Source organism: Lutra lutra, chromosome 3 (assembly GCF_902655055.1).
Source record: "Lutra lutra chromosome 3, mLutLut1.2, whole genome shotgun sequence".
NCBI lineage: Eukaryota > Metazoa > Chordata > Mammalia > Carnivora > Mustelidae > Lutra > Lutra lutra.
Genome location: NC_062280.1, coordinates 179,526,895 through 179,553,714, shown reverse-complemented (window position 1 = coordinate 179,553,714; position 26,820 = coordinate 179,526,895). Strand labels below are relative to the sequence as shown.

The 26,820-nt window shown below is 33.7% G+C and overlaps 1 long non-coding RNA gene across 1 annotated transcript; it reads left to right on the top strand.

The window, feature by feature from the left end:
- The first annotated feature begins 2,498 nt into the window (after nt 1-2,498).
- On the top strand, nt 2,499-26,063 carry LOC125095424 (uncharacterized). Its single transcript, XR_007125876.1, has 3 exons — nt 2,499-2,689; nt 20,613-20,765; nt 25,941-26,063. It is a non-coding gene; the product is annotated as an uncharacterized LOC125095424 (long non-coding RNA).
- The last annotated feature ends 757 nt before the right edge of the window (nt 26,064-26,820 follow it).

Genomic DNA, 26,820 nt, shown 5'->3' with positions numbered 1-26,820 from the left:
ATAAAGCGGCTCAGAGAATATTTCTCCTATCAAACAAAATGAGTGATATATACCATATATATCTATATCTATATATCTATATATAGATAGATATCATATGTATATACATATATATGTGTATATATATATGTGTGTGTGTATATATATATATATATATATATATGAATGACCACTTTCCTCATCCTTTGAGAAATATTTAAAAAGCTTATTGTGTTTTGTATTAATGGCTATCTAGTAGGATTTAAAATACCTAATGATTCATAACTATTTTGCCTTAGTTTATAAGGCATTTCTGCATAAAGTATCACAAATAGTCCTCATAATTATTCTAGGTACCTCTTATATTTTATAAGCAAAAATGTTTAAGTTGCAAGGTAAATATCCATAAGGTATGTCCAATATTTCATATGCTGGTTGAAAAATTCTTTTCCTGTTCTCTTCTCATTTAAAACACTCAATGGAATAAACTATAAGTGGGTATGAATCACAGTACCAATCCCTGAATATCATAACCTTTCAAAAATATCTCTTCGATCTGTGACGAGTCAGAATTAATGAGCATGAAAATAAAATGCCTGAGGCTGAAGGCTCATAGGACGCTACATGGACCTTCACTGCCTGATTTTGTAAAGATTGTTTCCGCTCTTTTGTCCAACACTAGTAGAGTTGTTCTTTAATGGGTCAGTAGTATTTGTGTATGTGTGAAGCGGGTAGGTGAGGTCACATTACACACTCTATTTATTCAAGATCTCAGGCAGTCCTTGCTTTAACACTCGATATGGCATACTCTAGCAGAGACACTAGCTTCTTTCCAATGGACAAAGGCATAGTTGCTGAACTATATTGTTGATGAAAAATAATGCTTTCTTTGAGTGCATATACATGGGTGAATAAAAATAATTTTGGGTTATTGGACTTCTAGGAAATTTGTGAAACTGATTGCTCCAGATTTCTAACTGTTGCCCTTATACAGAAGTTTATCCATTTTAATTTGGATTTTATTTTTTTTAATTTTTTTAAAGATTTTATTTATTTATTTGAAAGACAGAGATCACAAGTAGGCAGAGAGGCAGGCAGAGAGAGGAGGAAGCAGGCTCCCCGCTGAGCAGAGAGCCCAATGTGGGGCTCGATCCCAGGCCCCTGAGATCATGATCTGAGCTGAATGCAGAGGCTTAACCCACTGAGCCACCCAGGTACCCCTCAATTTGTATTTTAAATTGTATTTTATTACTTACTTACTATTTTATAATTTATCTAATGCTTTTACAATATTTTCAGTTTTTCTTCTGAAGTTCATAAGAATTTTCTATATTAAATTATATTCTAATATTGCCTGAATATTCTCATGCTCCCCATTTCTTCATCTGTAATTAAGTTGAGCAGGCCATGTAGTATACAGCACTACTTTCTAATCCGATATGCATATTTATCTCTACACTTCCTTCCAGTATGTTTAATTCCTTTACCTGACACCAGTGAATTGTGTCAACCTCCTGGTAGATATGACATTTTCAAATAAGCAAGTAATGAAACACAGACACCCACCCACATGCTCAGACACACAGAGATACACAGATTCATAGATAGATAAATTGATCGAGACTTTTGAGATCACAACCTGATACAATATATATTCTCCTTTATATTACCCATTCTTTCATGATTATCTTTTTGTTTGTTAGTATAATCATGTTCATGGGTGCACAGTAATACATGTGTTTTACTTTTATAAATACTGAAATTTTTACCTAAAGTAATGTTCAATTTTGTTTATATCTTTTAGGCCCAAACCAACAATATTTCCAAGTCAAGTGACTAAAAAGTGTGTTATGTTTGATCCATCAGTTTCCCAAATCACATTGGTATGTTTTCTGGAAAATATATCATTGCTCTAGAGGCACATTGCACATATAACATAACCCCTTGATAGTGCTGAATAGCAATCCTTAATGTCTTTCCAATTTGATAATCAATGAATATATTTACATTTTAATATTTTATTTAATAATTTGCTGAAGAAGTTGACAATTCATATATTTTGAAGTAGTCACACATTAAGTCTTACAAAAGATAAAATGTTTTATAAGTATACTATTTAACTTATAATATTTTTAAGGTAAATCATAAGTTCAATTATCCAAAGAGAGAAATTCAGTGAGATGAATATTCACAATTAATATTTATATCTGATTTGTAGGAATCCATATCAAACATAGACTCTATTCCTTCAGCTCCCAACATTTTCTTACCATGTTTGTAGAAGATCAAGCAAGAGAAAAACTGAAATATGCAGTTACCCCCTTAAAATAATTTACAGCCTCTTCTAACACTGTGGTAATGGAAAGTATCAGAGGTAGAGACTCTTGATTTATTTGAGATGATAATTTTTAAGTGAAAATGACTGCTAGTCATACATTTTTGCATCTGACACTTTATTAATATTTTCAATGCCAATATTTGCTCTCTCCTCTTCATTTTCTGATTATCACAGCTTTTAAAAACACGTCTAGAGGCTTTTGTGATCCACTTGCTATGTGAATGAAAACGTGAAAGAAGCTGCTGCGACCACCCAAGCTTCCTTCAAATTTCTTAGGACCAGCTGTTCTTCATATTTCCAGTGTTTGATAGGAGAAATAATCAGATTGCTCTATTCCTACAAGACAGCACTGATCACTCCCCGAAAAAATTGGTATGTGTAACTGAGAAAAAAGATATGTATTGTTTTAATATTTATGTGTATGATTACAAAAAAGGTTTCTCTGAAAATATATGGTAACTATAGTCTTTAATATTTCTGCACATTAATCACGTATTTTAATTTTTTCTTTATAGAACATCTTTACTTCATATTCTATAAATTCCTGGAAGAAGAAAGGCAAAAATAACTAATAATCTTAATTTAGAAAGTATAGTGGAATTTGATGGCCTATCAGATATAATCATTTTAATCCTCCTATAAGACAGTATTAAATACTGGCCTATGAAAGTGACATTAATGGACATAACATGAAATCCATATTTTTGTAGTATTAATTTTTCAGAGAATATACCTATTATATTATCATTTTTAAAATAAATCGTGAGCTTATTTTATGCATGTGTACATGTTTAGGGAAAGTGGAACTCCAATCACATAGTGTGAGATATTTGCAAACAGCTGCTTTTTAAAGGTAATCAAGAAACTTATATGATATCATGGTGTTAATCAGTAATCAACTTTTGACATAGAGCACTAATTATTTGTTTTATAAAAGAAATTTGCAGGAACATACACATCAATAATTTTAATAGTTAAAATAATAATTAGTTGTTATGCCTCTTGCTGATAGAATGATAATCACAATGTATGAGTTCTCGAATTCTGATTTCCTTAACAAAATAGAATTCATATCATTTTTTTCTGTCATAGAAATGGATATATTCAGTCTTGGATCAATAAGGAGGTATCTTATTTACCCAGTGCAGCAGCCTCTGTTCATAAAACATCATAATCTTATCTTTCTACTCACATATTCTTCTGAAAAGTGAAATTGTCTCTCTCCTATCCAGAAGTAGAGTAGTGTATGTCATTCACTGAATCTGAAACAATGGAATATCATAGAAGTAATGATGTTGGACCATCAGTGAGCACAGTCGTTAAATTGCTAGCCATTTACATTTTCCAGAAACCCTGTAGGAAGTGCAATTACCCTGAGACAAACATTCCATTAGGGGGGGGAAAAACCTGAAAGAAAGCCAGAGCCTTAAAAACGAGATGAAATACAGACAGGGAGAGAACGAAAACACTTAAGATGTGTAAGAAAAGGATCCGCCAATTCCAGGCACTCCATTTTCTGCCAACTGGACATGAACCACGAACTGGGCCCTTCTACAAAGCCATGAAAAAATGAATTTTTAAAATATTTTTTAAAAGATTTTATTTAATTATTTGAGAGAACGGGAGAGAGAAAGAGCATAAGGAGGGGGAGTGGCAGAGAGAGGGAGGAACAGGCTCCTCTCTGAGCAGGGAGCCCAATGTGGGGCTCTATCCCCAAATATCATGACCTGAGCCCAAGGCAGAGGCTTAGCCCACTGAGGCACCCAGGTGCCTGAAATTTCTTATTTTAAACCACTACTTTGGCTGGTTAGTTATGAAGAGATCTAAAACATCCATACTTGTATGGAGGAAAAGTAAAAAATAGTGAAAACATAGGTTATTAAATTCTATTAATAATAGAGAATAGTAGATCAACAATTAAATTTAGACTGTGTAATGAACTTCAGTTACTTTTTGGCTGTTTAATTTGTTTTTCCTTTCAGGAAGTGTCCTTTCCCCACTGATGGTGTCAGCATTGTCACTGTTCTGCAGTACTTTTCCTAGATAATGACCCTGGATAGTCAATAATATCCCATTCCACTCCTGATATAGTGATGGTATTAGAGGTTATACAAAGGTAGATAATAAGCATCCTTTTATGAGATCATTACTGATTCTAGGAATGAGGGAATTTCTCTTTTTAAAATGGATATGACTGAGAAACAGGTGATCCTTGGACTGCCAGGGGATATTAAGGCCAATATGTGGAAGGCCCGCCTAAGAATTAACTTTAAAAATACATAAATCAAAGTGAATCAAAGTAAACAGAAAAGGATAGACAAGCTAGACAACTGATGACATCTTTTGAACCCTAGGGCCCAGTCATGTCTTAAGCAAGAGCTTTCCCTTTCATTTCTCAGAATTGTGAGCAGCAAGATATGTTTCCTCTTCAACCAGTTATAACTGGTGTTCTATCACTAACCTAACAAACCATATGGAATATTTTATGATCTGTGGAGATGGAAAGAAATCATTACAGAGATCCTGTCCATCATGAATTTATTATGAAGTTAAATTTACCTTGGATGTTGCCTGAACATTCATTTAAAAATAATTGTTAAACATTTATTATATGCAAAATGTGTACTAGACATATAGAGGTAAATACATGTGTCTACACATGTTCTCAAGGAACTAATAATAAGCTAAGACTTCTTATATTGTTAGGTAATACAAAGTTAATGGATTTCAAGAAATGAGAATTTTGGTTTAAAACAGAGCCATTTATTACCAAGAGTTCCCATGGGAGCATGTAGCTATTAAACACTGGAAAATAAATTAGAAGAACCCTTTTCGTCACCCTCTCCTTTTGTCTAGTCCTTTTTTTTCCTTTTATCAGTTTCCTTTTATCAAATCTAAAGAGATTAATGTGCCCATACAACACTAGAGTTGTTTGAGTGCATACAGCAGTATTATAGGAAAACGTTTCCAAACTATTATTTTCAAATAGTTCTTCAGTTTGGACTGGAGGACTTACATAGATAACAGTATCAAATCCATTTGAGGGTGTGATTTCACTTCTACTATCACATCCAGCAGAATGATGCTCCAATGTAAAATACTTCCGTCATGGAGTGAACTGTGCTATTATCTCTTCCACTATTTAGTTTCTTATGTATTTAGCAATACATAATTTCCCCAGCTGAGTCAGTCTCCTCTCAATACCATAAACAGTTTTTTTTTAATTATTTTCTTTTCAGCATAACAGAATTCATTGTTTATGCACCACACCCAGTGCTCCATGCCATATGTGCCCTTCATAATACCTGGCTCCCCCAACCTCCCACTCCCCACCCCTTCGAAACCCTCAGATTGTTTTTCAGAGTCCATAGTCTCTCATGGTTCATCTCCCCTTCCAATCCATAGACAGTTTACTAATGTTCATTTCTTAAAGAAATATCACTCTTCCTCTTGAGACTATTGATTTGCTCTAATCTGGGACCAATATCTCCTCTAGGCTTACTGCATATCTGGCATGTTAGGAATGCAGTTAATGAAAACTACAATAATAATAATACAGATAGTAATTAGTATTCCTAGGCCTTTCAATAAGTGCTTTATCTTTAATAATTCAATTACATTTATTTTTAAAAGTTCTACACATGAAATTTTGAGGTAAATATAGAAAACCTGATTTGCCCAAGGTCATACAACTAACAGGTGACAAGGGCAGGATTATAACATAGGACTCTGTCTCAAGTACTTAAAAGGTCTGAAAATGACTTTTAGTGATCGTTTCAGAAAGTATAAAATTTTATTGAAAACTGTTGTTTTATCATTTCCCTTCTTTCTAGCTCTTTGAAAAAATCTGATTGATGACTCTGCAGCCCATGTCATGTTGGCAGCTGGAACTTCTTCCAATCAACATAATCTCTCCTATCTGTCTCATTGACTCGCTGAACTGTGTAAATATATCTTTTCTTAGGTACTTCCATCAGATCAGTTTCTTCACTCCCATTGGAAATGCAGACCAGCATTGTGCACCCAGCCCTGCTGTTTTATACAGGATTGATTGGTTTCCACTGTCAGGATGCACCTTTTGTACTGTAAAACAATATTTGACAGTCTTATCTGAGATTTGCTACTGGTTAAGTCCCCCCAAGGATTCTTCAAGTAATATTCATTACATTTTCCTCCATTGTTCAGCCCTTACTCATGAACAGTGATTCAAAATTACAGATATCTAACAGCTTCTATCAGTCCTTTTTGTTCTGATACTTCTCTGTGACCAAACTGATTGCATATTCCCTTTCTCTTTTTACTTTTATATGTTTCTCTCCATCCATTCATGTATTTACTAAAATTACCTCTCAGTAGCTTATTCATAAATTTGAGTTTACAGTGACCACTTATTTCTTGAGATCCAGATTCATATTTCCAAACTATATCCACATCAAGAAAGTAAACAATCAAGCAAACAAACACACCCCAAAGCAACTTACCTCATAATTCCTATCCTTAAGGATGTGCTATCTCCAGGTAGTCATGTATTCTATACGGTTACTCCGGATTCAAACTTGTCATTGTTCCTCTTCCTCCTAATTTTCACTTACATTCAATAAGTAACAAATTGTATTGATTCTATCTCAGCAGTGTTTCTAAATCCCTTTATTTCAGTTGCAGTTAACTCCTTTATTTCATAACAGATTATCTCCCTCCTATCACACCTATCCCATCCCCTCCTATACAATGTTCAGGTTATTCTGCAAAGGAAAATTTTGAACATTCTCAAGGATATTCTACTTCCCTTGTTTCAGATAATGAATTGTCATTTTATTTTGAAGACTATATAATTTATAAACGAACACATTTTAGAATTATATTTTGCATATAATTATGATATATAATATACATACTAAAATAGGTAATGAAATATATAGACTTTTAGAGATGTCTTTCATTTTCTTCCCTTAAACTCATTTTATAAATGAATTTAAATTCCTAAGAAAAGAGAGTATGCTAACTATTGTTAAATAAAAATTTAAAAACCTCATAAGTCAACTCTCAACATTAATTAGCAGTTATCGACAGGGAACTTGATATATTCATACTTTATTCATATAAATTCCATATTTTATTTCAAAATAGAAACCTGAAATACAAAAATAAAAATATTATCTTTAGATAATTAGCAAGTTTATTCACTAAATGTTTATCAAATTTTATGAAAATTATAACATTTTTATGAATTTTCTAAATTGTTCATTATTTTCTACTGAGGACCTTAAGAAAAATTGTAGAAGTACATATACACCCAAGTGCCTCCCCAACTGAATCTAGTTAAGTAGAATGAAGAGTATAAAATCCATGTCAAAGTTAACCGAAATCATCATGAATTCCAGATCCCTCAATATTTGATATTTTCAAGGACAAAACTAAAATAAAAAATGTCTATAAAATAAGATTTCTTTATTTCTTAATTTCTCTTTCTACTGCTTTGCTATTGGTGTGTAGAAATCCCACAGATCTCTGTACATTGACTTTGTATCTGTGACTTTACTGAATTCGTGTATCAGTTCTAGCAGTTTTTTGGTGGAGTCTTTCAGATTTTCTATATAGTATATCATGTATTCTGCAAATAGTGGAAGTTTCACTCCGTCCTTGCTGATTTGGAGGCCTTGTATTTCTTTTTGTTGTCTGATTTCTGTGGCTAGGACTTCTAGTACTATGTTAGATAATGGGGGTCAGTTACAGTTTCTTCTTTTACATTTATGATTAAAATTAAATAAAAATTATACTGTTAGAACCTACAGTTTAAAGTTATAGAATCTTAGTAACATTTGGCTCAACTAATTATTTGTTAAAGTTTAAGAACATACAAAAGTGCTATGAAATATAAAACACTCTTTTTTTACTGTTTATTATAGATTTTATTTTACAAGTACCTAATATCCATGCTTAAATAAAAATTAATAGTATATTTTGTTAATATATAAAGTTAAATATCATATTTACATACTTATTTATTTGTGTTTTGTTTTCTATTTAGTAAGTCTTTTATTAATGTGGGCAGCATTTACCGTGGACACTAAAGAGTGAATTGCCCCTATGTTAAATGAGGGAGAACATCATTTGTCTCCAATTGAGGTACCCTTTGATAAGGACTTTGTTCCAGTTTAAGTAATGAGATGGGAGGATACAGATTTTATATATGAGCAACAGCTCTTGAGGCCATATATAAGAAGAAATTATTACTCCTATACTTCTCAAAAGATTTTATCTGATTTACATTCTTTTAGAAAGACCTAAATAGAATAATTTCTATATCCTTACTCTTTTTATTATGTTTTTATTTATACACTTTTTTATTATTTTATTATCTTTGACTATATTTAATGCTTATGCATGTTTATTTTCAACCGTATTGGCTCTTTGATGTGGAGCTTTGTCAAATTATTTTTATCTACTTATACTTTATAAACCTCTAAATATTTAGTACATTGATAAGTCTAATACGTAACCATTACTGGAATTTCAAAATTCATGACTTATTAAGCAGGAAAAACTAAAAAAGAAAAGTTTCTTCCTTTTTTTAACCTTTAGCTTAAAGTATTATCTATTGCTGCCATAATTACTAAAATTCTTTGAACTGAATCTCTGCTTTTCTCTTCTTCTTCTCCTATCTCTATCTCCAAAGCCTTTTGATTAAAATTTCAAGTCTCTTAACAGCACTCCTTTCTGAATAATCCCCACATGCTTATAGGCATTCCCTTGGGGTTTTGTTCAATTAAAAATATCACATGAGATATAGAAAATTCAGAAATAATATTCAGAGCATTGAATCACAATTACCAAAAAATGTTCTAAATAAGGCACATTTGTACTTGGGACAAAACTAAATGTAATATATTGAAGTTGTATGAGACGTGGTAGGCATTCATAAAGGATCATATAATTTTTAAACTAGATATTTCAGATTTACTTAAAACTGTTTAGCTTTTAGCAGGCTGAACTAGTTTTGCTACATAAATAGAGTAACAATGCATAAGGAATAGAAGCTGATGTGGAAAATGATTATTAATAAAGACTGTTTTACATAGCGTCTTATTAAAATGTTGACCTTGAAATCAAATAGAGATTTGGGAAGTTAAAATTTATTTTATGTGGGAAAGCATATCAAAACTGAAAATAATTAACTGAGATTGGAGTCAATGAGTATAGGTTTTGTTTTTTTTTTCTTTACGTTTGGGGTGGAAAATACATGACTAAAGAATTTATGTAGTCTGTTCTAACCTGACCCCGAGGACTGTCCTCTAACAATTAATTGTGGTCTTTTCCTCTGAGATTTGGTTTCACTTTTAATTGTGGTCCTTTCCTCTAACTGAGATTTGGTTTGACTTTATTCTAATAAATTAGCCCTGTTGTTCATCATTTTATTTTTTTTTAAAGTATTTTATTTATTTATTTGACAGACAGAGATCACAAGTAGGCAGAGAGGCAGGCGGAGAGAGAAGGAAGCAGGCTCCCTGCTGAGCAGAGATCCCGATGCGGGGCTCGATCCCAGGACTCTGGGATCATGACCAGAGCCGAAGGCAGAGGCTTTAACCCACTGAGCCACCCAGGTGCCCCTGTTCATCATTTTAAATGCTCCAGTGAACACACGCATTTTCCAGTTTCAAATGAATCCAACTGATGCATTGCCATGAACGTACCTTGATACTATGTTTCAATAGTTTATAGAAGTTCAAGTTAGCTCCTCGTTAAAGAAAGTTTCAAGAAAAGAGAATTTAAAAATTTACATCCCATTGTTGTGGATTAATGTATCTTTTAAAATATTAGCTCCATATTTCTAACTCAAAGTGTTATATCTCAAAATGTTAAGGAAGCTATGGGACAATCAGAAGAATAGACTGTGTTAACTGATGTATTTAAAAAAAAAAGAACTTTAGAAATTGTAGTCATTTTAGATTGGCACTACAGGTGATTTGAAAAAGAAAGTCTTCTGGTCTTTTAACAAACTGTAGGCAACAAAATGGTGTAGATACTAATAATTTAACATAAATTTGAAAATTCTGTCACAATTTTGGACTGTATAAACAGAACACACAGGTTAAGATAACAATAATTAGAGCAGCATTTTCAATAATTGTTTCAATTATTTTATTATTATACTTAATATCCAGCTACTTTTGATGAGAAGTGTATTTGTAAAATTATTTCATTTGCTTATAGATGAATATTTGGAGAAGATAACTCACTCATTACACTTCCAAGGATTTTTCTCACACACACAGATTTAAACGGGGAAATACTGAAATATTAACCTCTCATTTACACACTTAGAGTAGTACAGATTGCCCCCACATTAATTTTAAAAATAGCATACCATAAAAAGTCTTTTATGACCTGATTCTTGTTCTTTTTTAAATTATATCGATAGCCACATTTGTAATTTTAATATTATTTCTCCCTTCAGGGCAGATGTACATTCATCATTTCTACCTGGAATTCTTTTTCCTACCTTCACCATTTCCTATCACCTGGTAAATACTATATGTCCATTATGATTCAGTTTCAGATTTCTTCTTTGTCCTCTCAAGACACCTATACCTTCTCAGGTTAGTTAGTACATCACATTGTCCTTTTAGTAATGTTCTCAGCAGCTAACATAATATGCAGAATAAAGTAGGAATGCAGTATTCAACTGTGTCTCATTAGGAGCCCAAAAAAATAATTGCACACAACCAATTCACACTCTTTGAGATTAGTTTGAACTGCTTCTTTTAGTGATCCTTTTATGAGTGGAATACAGATTGGGAAAATGTTAGAAATTTAGAGAGGATGAGAACAGTATTACAGAGGAACTAGATTGTGGAAATCTGTAAAATTTTAAGTGGTTACGGTCTACTTGGAGATCATAAATGAAGTAGTTGTAGGAACTTTATAGACTGTGAGAAGTCAGATTTGATCTTATGGGAGATTCTACCTGGGGCATTTTAGATCTACCGCTAGATTTTCAGGCCCAACAAGCATATTGAAAAACAGTTATACTTCAAGAAAGTGAGAAAAGTAAAATGAAATAATGAGAAATGAAGAAATAAAAGAAAAGAAAAAAAGTAAAACACTCTTAAAATTGTGGAAAGGCATACTAGGTGTATCAGTATAATGAAATCCCACACTCTGATGATGCTGTCCAGAATGAACTCTACTGACCATCCTCAACCTTTTCCATCTCAGCCTCCATTTACACCATTCACACTCTTAAAAATTATTGAAGACCCAAGAATGATTTATGTGAGTTATATCTCCCAAGATTTATAAATTATAAATGAGAATGGAGAAATTTTTAATATATTTACTCTCTTAAAAATAATGAAAATAATCCCATGCTAACATAAGTAACATATTTTAATAAAATGCAACCGCATTTTAAAATTATTTTTTAGTGATTTTTTAATTTAATTTTATTTTTTCGGTGTTCCAAGATTCATTGTTTATGCACCACACCCAGTGCTCCATGCAATATGTGTCCTCCTTAATACCCACCACCAGGCTCACCCAACCCCCACCCCTCTCCCCTCCAAAGCCCTCAGTTTGTTTCTCAGAGTCCACAGTGTCTCATGGTTCATATCACCCTCCGATTTCCCCCAATTCACTTTCCCTTTCCTTCTTCTCATATCCTCCATGTTATTCCTTATGCTCCACAAGTAACTGAAACCATATGATAATTCACTCTCTCTGTTTGACTTATTTCACTCAGCATAATCTCTTCCAGTCCCGTCCGTCCATGTTGATACAAAAGTTGGGTATTCATCCTTTCTGATGGAGGCATAATACTCCATTGTATATATGGATCATATCTTCTTTATAGGTTCATCTGTTGAAGGGCATCTTGGCTCTTTCTACAGTTTGGCGACTGTAGCCATTGTTGCTATGAACATTGGGGTACAGATGGCCCTTCACTTCACTACATCTGTATCTTTGGAGTAAATACCCAGTAGTGCAATTGCGGAGTCATAGGGTAGCTCTATTTTTAATTTTTTAAGGAATCTCCACCTGTTTTCCAAAGTGGCTGCACCAACTTGAATTCCCACCAACAGTATAAGAGGGTTCCCCTTTCTCCACATCCTCTCCAACACTTGTTTACTGTCTTGTTATTTTTGGCCATTCTAACTGGTGTAAGTTGGTATCTCAATGTGGTTTTGATTTGAATCTCCCGATGGCTAATAATGATGAACATTTTTTCACATCTCTTCGACATTGGCCACAGCAACTTCTTTCAAGACATGCTTCCAAAGGCAAAGGAAACAAAAGCACTTTTGAGACTTCATCAAGATACAAAGCTTCTGCACAGCAAAGGAAACAGTCAACAAAACAAAGAGGCAACCCACAGAATGAGAGAAGATATTCACAAATGACACTACAGAAAAAGGACTGATAGCCAAGTTCTATAAAGAACTCAAACTCAACATTCAAAAAACAGATAATCACATCAACAAATGGGCAGAAGGCATGAATAGACACTTCTCCAAAGAAGACATACACTTTTATTTATTTATTTTTTTTAAGATTTTATTTATTTATTTGACAGAGAGAGATCACAAGTAGACGGAGAGGCAGGCAGAGAGAGAGAGAGAGAGAAGCAGGCTTCTTGCTGAGCAGAGAGCCCGATGTGGGACTCGATCCCAGGACCCTGAGATCATGACCTGAGCCGAAGGCAGCGGCTTAACCCACTGAGCCACCCAGGCGCCCCAAGACATACACTTTTAAAAACAAAAGAAAATTTAATTGGTGAATGACATTGTTTTGCATTTTTGGAATTTCTGTAATGAATAGCTTAATCTGTTGCCAAATGTTTTGGGTGAGGTCTATAAAAGATTTCTGTTCTACACAATGTGGATTTGAAAAGAGAAGACCTCGAGAACTTCAGGGGTCCTCAGATCCCATGTTGATGATCATGTTGATTAAAGGGAATATGAAAACTGATCAAATATGAGACTGGTATAACTCTTAGGTAAAAATATAAATGGTTTCATCCAACTACTTAACATACAAGGCAATATTTTTTTAACTTGCCAAGACTAATTCCTAAATGAAGACATTTTAACTCCCTAATGTGTACCTGGAATGTAACTGAATATTCATTAAACAACTTTCATGCTGCTGCAAAGATTTGCAACAATATGGTTAAAACAAATTCTAAAAAAGTAGTCTTATGAATGTGTTTTATGCAGTTACTCTCTTTCTTTTGTAACAAGGCAGAGACAATGTAACAGAGATCAAAGGGACTTTCACTTTATGCCAATGAGTACTCATACATGTTCTGGGAGTGCATCTGAGCAGATGCAGCCTAGCATTGTCACAGTGACACAATATACATCTACATGTTAGGTAATGATAGAGAAGAATTTACTTCTATTATTCCACACCTTTCCTACCTCCAATAGGCCTCATCTCTTTCAAACATCTGCTCCCCACATGTCCATTAAACTCTCACTAGTAATAATGTTTATTATTTATTTAATTATATCTCATTAACAGCTAATTACATGTGCAGCTAATTATATGTCATCTAGAGGCTTTATTTCTTATACAAAGATGGATCATATCGGTGGACTTAGCATTTCTCTTATGATATTTGCTTAATCCATCCCTGTGCAGTACTGAATTTCTCCTTGATTAACTTATATGGAATAAATCCTCTATGTTTTCAGAACCAACTATTTTTTTATTAACATATAATGTATTATTTGTTTCAGGGATACAGGTCTGTGAATCATCAGTCTTACACAATTCACAGCACTCACCACAGCACATACTCTCCCCAGTGTCCATCACGCAGCCACGCTATCCCTTCTCTGTCCCGTAGCCCTCAGTTTGTTTCCTGCAATTAAGAGTCTCTTATGGTTTGTCTCCCTCCCTGATCCCATCTTGTGTCATTTTTCCCTCCCTTCCCTCATGAACCCCTGCCCTGCCTCTCAATTTCCTCATATCAATGAGATCATTGTCTTTCTCTGATTGGCTTATTTTACTTAGCCTAATACAGTCTAGTTCCATCCACATTGTTGAAAATGGCAATATTTCATTTTTATGGCTGCATAGTATTCCACTATATTTATCTCACATCTTCTTTATCCATTCATCTGTTGATGGAGACATCTAGGTTCTTTTCAAAGTTTGGCTATTGTGGATACAGCTGCTGTAAACATTCAGGTCCAAGTGCCCCTTCGGATCACTACATTTGTATCTTTGTGGTAAATACCCAGTAGTGTGATTGCTGGGTCGTAGGGTAGCTCTATTTTCAACTTTTTGATGAACCTCCATACTGTTTTCTAGAGTGGCTGCACCAGCTTACATTCTCATCAAAAGTGTAGGAGGGTTCCCCTTTCTCTGCATTTTCACCAGAACCTGTTGTTTCCTGGTTGATTTTAGCCATTCTGACTGGTGTGAGGTGGTATCTCACTGTGCAAAACCAACTATTTTAAAAACAGATGTCTTTAAGTCAACCTTTTCTTACACTTGTCTACTACTACTACTACTATTTACTGGATATATATACCATGTAAAACAGGACAATATGCACTTCAAAGAAGACAGAAGACATTCATACATGTCCAAAGTATCTATATGAAAATAACCAATAATCCACAATGAAAAAGGTAATGAATAAGTAATATGAATGAGTTTTTGTAAAAGGAAAAATACCATCTTTTCTTTAATCATATAACCATATTTTTTCTACTTGATTTCTTGTCTTGAACAATCTATATTCTTACTGCAAATGTGTCCTATTAGCCACATATTTTATCAGCTCTCAATATGTTCTTTCAGAACTCTACTTTCTATCAGGTAATATTGCTGTTCCATTGCTTTAACCTTTGCTTTTGTGCAGATGCTTCCTGAATTTGTATTTATAATTCCTCACCCCAAATCTGTCTGGGAACATGACCAGAGAGTTTTCACTTTGAAATCACTCTAAAATCCAATTTTTGCTTTTATTCCTAACACTAGCATTTAGATCATGGACTCCATATGTCTTGCTTAACAATTTCGCCAGTATCCAAACTGTTATTTTTATTACCATACTGAACAGCTTTCAGTGCATTCAAACACTTACCATTTTATCTTCCCTGAAACAGAGGTGCATTTTTGCCATTACAGTGTTCGAATCCCTTAATATGGATCATGGACTGACATCCAGACCCATATGTTAAAATTTGAGGCTATCCTTCCTTTATACTTCATTGCTCTTCTTTTAAAATTCTTATTCAAGAAGACAGAAAGCTGAATGAAAAGAAAATAGATGGAAAATTGCTAAAACAATTTAAGGGGCAAGAAAGAGTAAGGATAGTTGTGGTGATGGTCAGCTGCTATGCAGATAATTCATTACTTTAAAGGAAAGTTTCTCCTGACAATTGGTGGTCAATGAAAAAAAAGGGGGGGGATAGAGACCATTTAGTTCCATAAAGATGAATATGCTTTATTTAAGGAAGCTGCTTCAGCCACTGTCAAAAACAGAAAAAAAGAGCATGCTTGGAAATTCTCAGGGGCTTCAACAGGCAATCCAAATGAACTGACCACATGAGTAACAACCACTAAATAAAAGTGGATTCAAATGAACACGTTTGAACCTGGGAGTTGTTCCAATATTTGACTCATCTAGCTTTGTGGGAAGGTGAACCATCTGTTTAATCCCATGCTTGTGCTATGGCAGGGGAATGAGGGGCAGGTGCACTGTCATCCAAATGGAAAGGATAAGTGGTCTTCAAAAAATGACTGCATGGATGTAGTTTCTAATGAAATATTACAAAATCAAAAGGCTTTGCAGTTGGTCATAGTGACATCTTTCTAGATATGTCTCCTGACCCAAGGAAAATAAAAGCAAAAATAAACTATAGGGACGACATCAAAGTAAAAACGTTTGCACAGTAAAGAAAATGACCAATAAAACTTTAAGCCAACCTACTGAATAGGAGAATACATTTTCAAATTACATATCCAATAAAGGGTCAGTATCCAAAATACATAAAGAATTGATATAACTCAATACCCAAAAAACAAATATCAACAAATATTTAAAAACAAAAAATCTAATTTAAAAATGGGTAGAAGACACAAACAGACATGTTTCCAAAGAAAACATGCACATGGGCAACAGATACTTGAAACTCAATCATGTGAGCTCAACATCACTTATCATCAAGGAAATGCAATGTCAAACTACTGTTTGGCATTTGGCATTTGGTATACTCACACTGTCCAGAATGGCTAAGACCAAAAATTCAAGAAATAATAAGTGTTGACAAGAATGTGGAGAAAAAGGAACCCTCTTACAACTGTTGGTGGGAATGCAAACTGGTACAGCTACTGTGCAAGACAGTATGGAGGTCCTTCAAAAAATTAAAAATAGAACTACCCTACAATGCAGCAACCACACTACTGGGTATTTACCCAAAGAATGCAAAAACACTAATTTGAAGGGATACATGCACCCCCATGTGTATTGCAGCATTATTTACAACAACCAATTATGGAAGCAGTCCAAGTTCTTTCCATTGAAAGAACAATATAGGGGGCGCCTGGGTGGCTCAGTGGATTAAGCCGCTGCCTTCGGCTTGGGTCATGATCTCAGGGTCCTGGGATCAAGTGCCGCATCGGGCTCTCTGCTCAGCGGGGAGCCTGCTTCCCTCTCTCTCTCTCTCTCTCTCTGCCTGCCTCTCCGTCTACTTGTGATCTCTCTCTGTCAAATAAATAAATAAAAACTTAAAAAAAAAAAGAAAGAACAATATATAAAGAAGATGGGATATATGTATAAAGGAATGTTAGTCAGCCATAAAAATGAATGGAATCTTGCCATTTGTAACAACATGGATGGACTTAGAGAGTATAATATTATGTGAAATAAGCCAGCCAACTGGAGAAAGACAAATACCATATGATTTCACACATATGTGGAATTTAAGAAACAAAACAAATGAACAAAGGGAAAGAGAGAGGGAAACAAAAAATAGACTCTAATTGTAGAGAACAAATAGATGTTTACCAGAGAGGAGGTAGGGGGAAGGAATGGATGAAATAGATCATGGGGATTAAGAATACCCTTATCTTGGGGTGCCTGGGTGGCTCAGTGGGTTAAGCCGCTGCCTTCGGCTCAGGTCATGATCTCAGGTCCCTGGGATCAAGTCCCGCGTCGGGCTCTCTGCTCAGCAGGGAGCCTGCTTCCCTCTCTCTGCCTGCCTCTCCATCTACTTGTGATCTCTGTCAAATAAATAAATAAAACCTTTAAAAAAAAAAAAAGAATACCCTTATCTTCATGAACACTGAATGAATAATATATAGAATAGTTGAATTCCAACTATATTGTATACCTGAAATTAGAATAACACTGTATGTTAACTACACTGGTATGAAAATGAAAATGAAAAAAAAAATAAATAAGTAACATAAAATAAGCTGAACTCATAGAAACAAAGAGTAGATTGGTGGTTGCCAAGGGCTTAGGGTATGGGAAATGAGAAGACATCAATCAAAGGGTATAAAGTTCCGGTTATAAGAAGAATAATTCTTGGGGATAAAATGTATAGTATGGTGACTATAGTTAAGAATACTGTATTGTATACTTGAAAGTTATTGGGAACATTGGTTTTAAATATTCTCACCAAAACAACAAAAATGATAGTTATGTGAGATTAAAGAGTGTGTTAAATAACCTTAGTTTAGTAATCATTTCTCAATATATGCATGCATCAAATCATTACATTGTGCCTCTAAACTTATACATTTTCATATGTTAGTTATATCTCAATAAGCTGATGGAGGGAAACAAGCTCTTTGACTGGCAGAAAAATTTGAACCTACATTAAATCTTTTGACAGAACTGACATAAATTTACTTCTGATCATTATGTACCCAATCTAGTGGAGATATTTTTGTATCACTATGAAAAAAAAAGAATGACTTTGATCAGACGGTTTAAAACTAGGGATAATATAAAGTATACAGTACATGTGTAATGTTACCTTCCTAATATCTGAGAAAATAAAAGGAAATCTGAAATCTATATGGCCATAAGAGATTTGAATAAGCCATGGTGGGATGGTGGGTCTGAATAGCTGTGATAGTTATAGAAGAAAAAGACCCCATGACACCGCAGAATCAATCAAAGAAAGAGACCTCTCATTAACCTCATCACCCATAGGAAGGAGTTCTTCCTTCGAGCAAAGTGTAATCCTGAGGTAAGGCTAAATAGTAAGAATTATTTTCCTTATGAAATTACATGTTTCCATCTTAGAATCCAAGTGAGGAGAACAGAATTAATCAATATGTAGTTTTTAGTTTGTGAGGCATGTATGACTATAAATGATTACACTAACAAGCATGAAAGTCTATCCATTCTCCTTATTATCAAGAAAAGATCTAGCTATATTTTAGCTTTTTACATTCAGGTAGGACATGCTTTTACTGTTGCTGATGTTTGGTTTTTTCTTTAAAATTTCCCAGGGCAAAATACATAATACATATAATGAGTTAGAAATGATCGTTATTCATTTATAGCCTCTCCAGTTAGACTGAAATACTGTCGTTTTTAGGTCATTGTATAATGGTGTTTCTGGCATATGTGAATTGAATAAAGTAACTTTCAGTGCCAAGGTTAATGTATCAACTTCAGGTAGTTGCTTTGTTGAATTTTGTTAAATATTCTTGAGCTTCTCTAACCCTCTGAGACAGACTGAAATGAAAAGGAATTTAATTAGTGTGTGCTGGGAATGTAATGTGATACATTAAGTTTTTATTAAGAAAACTGGTACTGAACCACAATGTTATTGGTTCTGAAATTATCTTTCTAGATAAACAAAACACACATATGTGTAGATACACAGAGTAAATGTAAAGGGAGCCTATCAAAAAGGACTAATTCAATGAAAGTTTACATCATAAAATGATTTTGAAGGAAAAGATTTTTCTTATACCACGTAAAATTCAGAAATAAAGCTCCTGTTTAATTTTGGAAGCACTGTTCAAGAGCAGTTAGGCTGTACCGTTTTAGTCATTGGGATTCAGTACTTCTATGATTAATTTCAAAGGCACATTGGTCCAGGATTATTATTAGGTTGGTCTGTTAATGCAAAATCTGTCAAGAAGGCCTTGAAGTGGAAACTACACAGATGCATACAAAGTTCTGGTTTAAAATACCTTTAATTCAAGGATTTGGCTATTTTAGTTTCATTTGGTGAAGGAAGCTCAAAATTAAGACAATTAATCCAATTGACCCATGTTCTTAGCAGTGTCTAATACATTTTTGGGAATAAAAACGCTGATACTTCTCAAAAAAGCTCAGTTTAATAGAAGCCTGTTTGTTCTAAGGAGCTAATATGAATTAAAATTATTAATATTATGTTAAAAATTAATAAAAGTGTGTATAATAACATACAAAATGAAAGAGATAAATTTCATAAATAGCAAAAGTGTTTTCCAGAATTTTAAAGTGTGACTAAAACAGATAAGACTTTTTTTCCCCTCTGCCTCATCATGCCCACAGACAGTATTTATATTATTTTGATATCAAATAGTCATGTGTGACCATCTCATATATTGCACTTGAAATTTAAATTTCCAATTCAACTAAACCATCATCACAATATTTAACCTGATTCATTCACTTTAATATAATCTATTATTTAAATTATCTTAGTAATTATTTGACCTTACTTTTAGTTTAATGCATGCAAATACAATGTCATAAAATAACCATTCTATTTTATATCATCTTGACTACCTCAATCATCCACTATTAGAAATCAATCACTTAGAATATTTTATATAGGTTTTCTAACTTCTATTATGGTTAGTTTAAAAAAGGAAATTTCATCTTTTGACCCAAACACCATAAAGTGTACTACTATGTCATGTGTTTTTCTTATAATCAGTAGGTTTATTTTCTTTCTTTTTTTTTTAAGATTTTATTGGTTTATTTGACAGACAGAGATCACAAGTAGGCAGAGAGGCAGGCAGAGAGAGAGGGGGAAACAGGCTACCTGTGAACAGGGAGCCCGATGCAGGGCTCGATCCCAGGACCCTGGGATCATGATCTGAGCCGAAGGCAGAGGTCCTAACCCACTGATCCACCCAGGCGCCCCAGTAGGTTTATTTTCTAAGGAATACTACAAACAAGTCTGACTTATGATGGTTCAACTTAAATTTCTTTGGGGGGGGGGGTTGATAGTCCAAAAGCAATACACTTTTAGTGGAAACTGAAGTCAATATTTAAATTAAATTAAGTTCACAAATTAAATGTTGAATTTTGCCCTTTCCCCAGGCTAGAGATAAGCAGTTGATATTGTCTCATGATGCTGGACCCTGGCAGCAAGCCACAGCTCCCTCCCCGTCAGCCACACCACCACGAGGGTCAAACAACTGATATACTTAGCAATGATTCTATACCCATCCAGTGTTCTGTTCTTCACTTTCAGTACAGTATTCAACAAATTAGAGGAGGTAGTCCTTTATAAAATAGGCTTTGTGGGCAAGGATTTTGCCCAACTGTAAAAAGCTTTGTGAGCATGTGCAAGGTAGGGTAGGATGTTCCAGAGATTAGATATAGTCAGTGGATTTTCAACTTAATGATACCTTCATCTTAGAGCGAGTTTATCAGTACAAACCCTATCATAAGTTGAGGAAGATCTGTAGTTCTTTTCAAAGTTTCTTTTAAAGTGACAAATATATTTTTTAAAACTAAATGGATTCTAGAACATATTTAATGCAAACTTGTAGATTTTAAATCTTTTACCCTCAAAAATTGTAGGCCTTTTGATGAATAAGCATCACTTTCAGTGCTTATATTTAAGGAGACTTACTCTGCCAGCCAGGAAGGGAGCCTTGCCAGGAACTGAAGCGACAGGTGCCTTGTTTTTGGACTTCCAGCCTCCAGAACTGTGAAAAATATGTGTCTGTTGTTTAAGCTACCCAGTCTATGGTATCTTGTTATGGCAGCGTGGCTGACTTATACATCTGCCAATATCATAATATTACCTCAAAATGAATTACAAGTCAAAATAATATGCAATGTATATTCTGAACCCAAAGCAAGTCATCTCTTTTCTGTTTAGAATAGTAGAAATATACATAATGTAGCCAGTTCTTCATGACTTTATGTTTTTCATTAGTCACAACATTAGCAGCTGTGTTTCTCCTTACCAAAAGATCCTAGAAATAAATGCAGGTGTTCCTGGAGACAAATGCAAATGATATCAACTTCCTCATATTTTAATCCACTGAGTGTTTAATTATGAAATGTTGTCTTTAGATTTTATTTATGATAATAGTAATGCCTTACAAAATAGATGGAGAGCAAGAGTTAAAATTTCAGAAAAGTTCATGAATTATTCTCATCATCAATCACGCCACTGTTGACAAATGCTCCATATGTTCATAACGTCTCGTCATTTGCTTGATTTTTAATGTGCTTTGAATATCAACACTTGAATAAAACCATGTCTCAGTTATAAAAGGAAGATAGGAAGCTACTCGGTAACTTTAAATGTTAATTTACCTTTATCTGTTACAAAATCCTGACTTACATCCTTTGCTACATTTATATATATATATGTATCTTACTTACTTAACTGAAATGGGAACAATGTAAAACTAGGGCCCATGTTTTATACTGTTTCCTGATTTCAATAACAATTACAGGGCCACATTTCAACAGGTGTTATGAAGAGTGTACAAAATTTTATAAATGAGAGTTATTCATAAAATATTTTGTAATTCTCCCTCTGACCTCCACCATGTGGTTGTGACTTGAAAGTCTTGGATACTTTGCCTGTGTTCATAGAAAATGACTTCAGGCAGATTACTTAGACTCACTGGGCCTCATTCTGTCATTGAAAAGAAGGATGTTCAGGGTACCTATCTCATTTTTGTGGGGGATTTAGAGGTTTTATAAAGCCCAAAATATAATGCTAGATATGGAAGCTCTATATAAGTGTTCACTACTATTTTCTAACTATGTTTGATTATATTAATATTAATTTATCATTTAAGGAAATTATGAATATATGCTAAGAGGCTTCTGCAAACATTCCCTGAACACAGAGGGGTATTTAACAAATCCAGGCAAATAAATCCAGTCGGCAATACCCAGTGGCTCCATGCTCTGATTGTTGTGATTCAATCCTTTGGATGCATCTTTGTTGGGGACTCATTTATAGAAACACCCCAAGTTCTCTTACTATTCAGTTTACCTCTTCATGTTCCCTTTAAGTCGCTCCTCACCACCATCCCACTTCTCTTCTTTATTCTGTACATTCCTATAAATTCAGAAGTGAATTTTTAATCTGTGAATTTGTAATCTGCGCTGGGGGACATAACTTGCTACATGGATAAATTCAGACTTATACTGAGCCTTTTCTTGAAGCTACTATTTATTTAGAACAATTTTGCCCCATGGAGTACTCGGTTTTTATAGTAATTATTTGTAATTCTCAGAATTTCAAGGAATGAATAAGGAAGCATGCTTGGAAAACAAATGGCTTGTCTAGTTTTAGGCAGCTAAGAAATGACAAATATTTGTTTCACCTCTGACTTAATAGGACTCAAAATCATATGTTATTTTCAAAAGATTGATAGGATCTGGATATATATGAGGAGTAAAAATGTACATTTTGCAGTTTAAAAACTCTCCACTGTGAAATTTCTAGTAGGAGAATTAAAGTACTAATACAGGAAATCACAGACCACAGAGTCATCTGTGAATGGAAATCAAGGCGTTTGTGAATTTAAGTGGAAAGAATATAGTTCCATTTTTATTAACCTCAGGCAGAAAGAGATTATTTCTTTCAAACATAAATATAGGAAATAAATAAAAGCAGCATATTTGTTAGCAGTAGAACTTAAAGATTTTAATACAATATTGCAGCTTTTGCAGATATCCCAAATAAGTTTTTCTCATTACTACTTCAAAATTATCATTGTTATTAAATATGCTGCTATATCTTATCTTACCCTGTTAGTAAGGAAACATAAGTTCTAATTTTTGTGGTTTTATTTTGATGAGTAAATTTTACACAGTCTGTTTCCTCTGCATACTCACATCTTTTATTTTATGTATTTAAAAATTATTCTGGAAAGTGATCCATTGTCTTCACTGCATGGTCCAAAGGGGATCACATACAGAGAAATTTAAGAATTTCTTTACTACAATATATGGTACCTGAAAAAATGAAATTTTGAGAAATACATTCAAAACATGGGTTGATTTTGTTAAGCAAAAACAAGCTCATGACTTCTCTTGTATTTCACAGGGTATGGAATAATACAAAAACATAATTATACTATCTACATATAGAATTTATAACATCTTACTAATGGGCTTAAAAGAATGGTATAGGGTAATATTATAACACAGTTGGTTAATAGATCCAAAGATACCAATTAAATCAAATTTCTGATTTTTTGAGAATATATTCATTAAGCACTTACTATCATAGTTTTGGGGTCAAAGGAGAAATGACCTGTGCAAAATACCCAGTCGTTTGCAATCATTATGATTTTTATGCCCTGGATGGCTATAAGAGGATATAAAACAAACACAATGAATAACAATATGGAAAATGAAAAAAGAATACAATGGAATGGAATAGAGATGTGAACAATGTTCTTTTATAAAACAAAAGAGAAATTTTATTATACATATGAAATGCTTCTTGACTAACTTGAACGGTAATTTTGCTGAATAACAGGGCCCTGAGATAGAAGACACCACTTGTTAAAAGAAAACTTGGGTGGTGACCAGAAATTTGGTTTCCATCCTATTCAATCTTAAGAATCTCACTCTATGAAGCTGCTTGTCATGAACTGGGGGCATTTCAGAATTAGATAATAGAGAAGTTCAGTGAACTATAATGTGCATTAAGAAATAGAGAATTTTTGTGTTACCTTTGGGGAAAATGTCCTTTGGTTCCACTTGAGATACACTGTCACTGACCTGCATTAAACATAAAATGTAATATTGATTTTTAAATGCATTTTTAAATGTATTCTACATATACTACTTAGATGAGAAACCTTCTATACTTACAATAAAAACCTTGATAGTTCTACATGATGACTCCGCCAACTGATTTTAGATTAATTCTTCGCTAAGCAACAATAGCTAAATAGTAAAATTTGATAATTTTAACTAACTACATGAAATTAATTAGATCTAACAGCTTATCATTGTTAAGATACGCATTTTTATGTGAATTCCTGCTAGGTGTCTCTAATATAACTTAAACACTAGCACTAAATATATAATTATATCTCTACTTAGATATTGATATATGTATATATTTATGTAAAATTTCATTTGAAGAGATATGCCATGTGTGAACTGACAAATGGTATCTGTCCAAAATAAATGAGACCCTGTGAACACTTGTTTTTTGTGATTTTTGCTGGGATATGTTAGGATTACTTAAAGAATTATTTTAAGAAAAAATTATCTTGTTTTACACTCTTCCTTAGTTATCATTTTCCACCTGATTGCTTAATTTTTTTTAACTTTTCTTAAACATCTGCTAGGTGCCAGGATGACATTCTGCTGGAGTGGTCAGAATTTTTGCCAACTAATTCCTCAGATCTAGTCCAGAAAAGTGTAATAAATTAACCATTGAAAGGTACTATGATGTATTACAGTACAGTATGAGAGACTGTGAACTCTGAGAAACAAACTGAGGGTTTTGGAGTGGGGGTGTTTGGAGAGCCTGGTGGTGGGTATTATGGAGGGCAAGTATTGCATGGAGCACAGGGTGTGGTGCATAAATAATGAATCTTGGAACACTGAAAAGATTAAATTAAAAAATATATATGTATATACATTTCAATACAAAACATCTGGTTCTGGGGGCGCCTGAGTGGCTCAATTGGTTAAGTGTCTGCCTTCGGCTTGGGTCATGATCCCAGGTCCTGGAATCGATCCCCCCGTCCGGCTCCCTGCTCCGGGGGGAGTCTGCTTCTTCCTCTGCCTCTTCCTTTCTCTCTGTGTGTCTCTCATGAATAAATAAATAAATAAATAAAATCTTTAAAAAAAATCTGGTTCTGAAGTTTAGAGCTTATATATCTGCAACTGGCATATTATCTATGACTACATAACAAAACGGTAGGTAGTTGTTTTATTATGTTATATTTTTATAAATTAATTATGTAAGTGAACAAATGAGATTCTCCAACTGAGTATTCTTGGGAAAGATCATGAGAGCTTCTTGTTGAGCTTATGATATGCTTAAGTTGATTTGTAAAGAGCAAGTAGAATTTGTACATCAGAAGAACATGATTATAGAGATGGGCTGGGAGCTAAAACCCACAGTACAATAGAAAATACAGTTTGCTAGAATCTTGGAGAATACAGAAGAAGATGGTACTGGTTCCACCTTCATGGAACTCCAAAAGAAAGTGCACCATGAGAGGAACTAAAATGGAAACATAAATAAAAGTTGTGGTAGAATAGAATACGCAGTGGTCCTTTCTGACCGGTAGCAACATCGGAGTGATAATCCTAAGGCACTCTTCTGATTTCTGGAGACATTACAGAGATTGGTTGGTGAACATCCCCCAAATAGTTTAAAGGCTATTAAAATGGCTAGATTTTTTTTTAAACTTGTAGGACAATAAAATGAAGAATACATAGAAGAAAGGAAGGAAGAATACTTACTGGCTTACAAAGGAAGAGATAAATTTGAAAGATTCTAAAGCAGCAGACTATAAAGGCATTCATCATCAGCAGTGGAAAGCTGGTGGAGGAACGAGTCTAGTTCAGTCATTCTCCAGGCCTCTGTGTGAAGGGTTCCTGACTCAACACCTCTGTAAAATACAATAGAGATGAATTACTAGAAAAATAAAATGAAAATTAAAAACCATAAGAATATAATTAACTTTTATTACCGGATTCAACGGACTTAAACTAAAGGAATACAACAAGAACAAAAATAAGAAAAAAGAAAAATCTTTCAAAGGGTGTATACATTACTCATTAAAAGGGTGTGAACCCATACTTAAACCGTAAATTTTGAAATTATGAAATTATGACAAAACAAAGTTTTGAGTAGAATAGCAGCTCTTTATATCAACTTCATATACACACTACTTGAACTAACAACACTGTACCAATTTTTGAAGACTTTTATATGACAGGAGAGCTTGCTTCTTTTCAAACTTACCAAGTAGAGACTAGATTGATGATGGCCCTGCACTAAGGAAATAATGTGTAAATTGCTTATATGCTTTTTAAAAACAACTTTACCAAAGAATGATATAAATACAAAAAATCACACATATTTAGAGTGTATAATATGGTGAATTTTGACATATGTATACAGCCATGAAATATCATAATCAGTAAAATCAACATATCGAACACCCCATATATTTTTCTCAGGCTTCATCCCATGTATTTTTCTCTGATCCTTTCCTGCCACACTTTCTTTGTCTGATCTACTTTATGTCACAATAGATTAGCTTACAGTTTTTAAGAAATTTATGTAAAT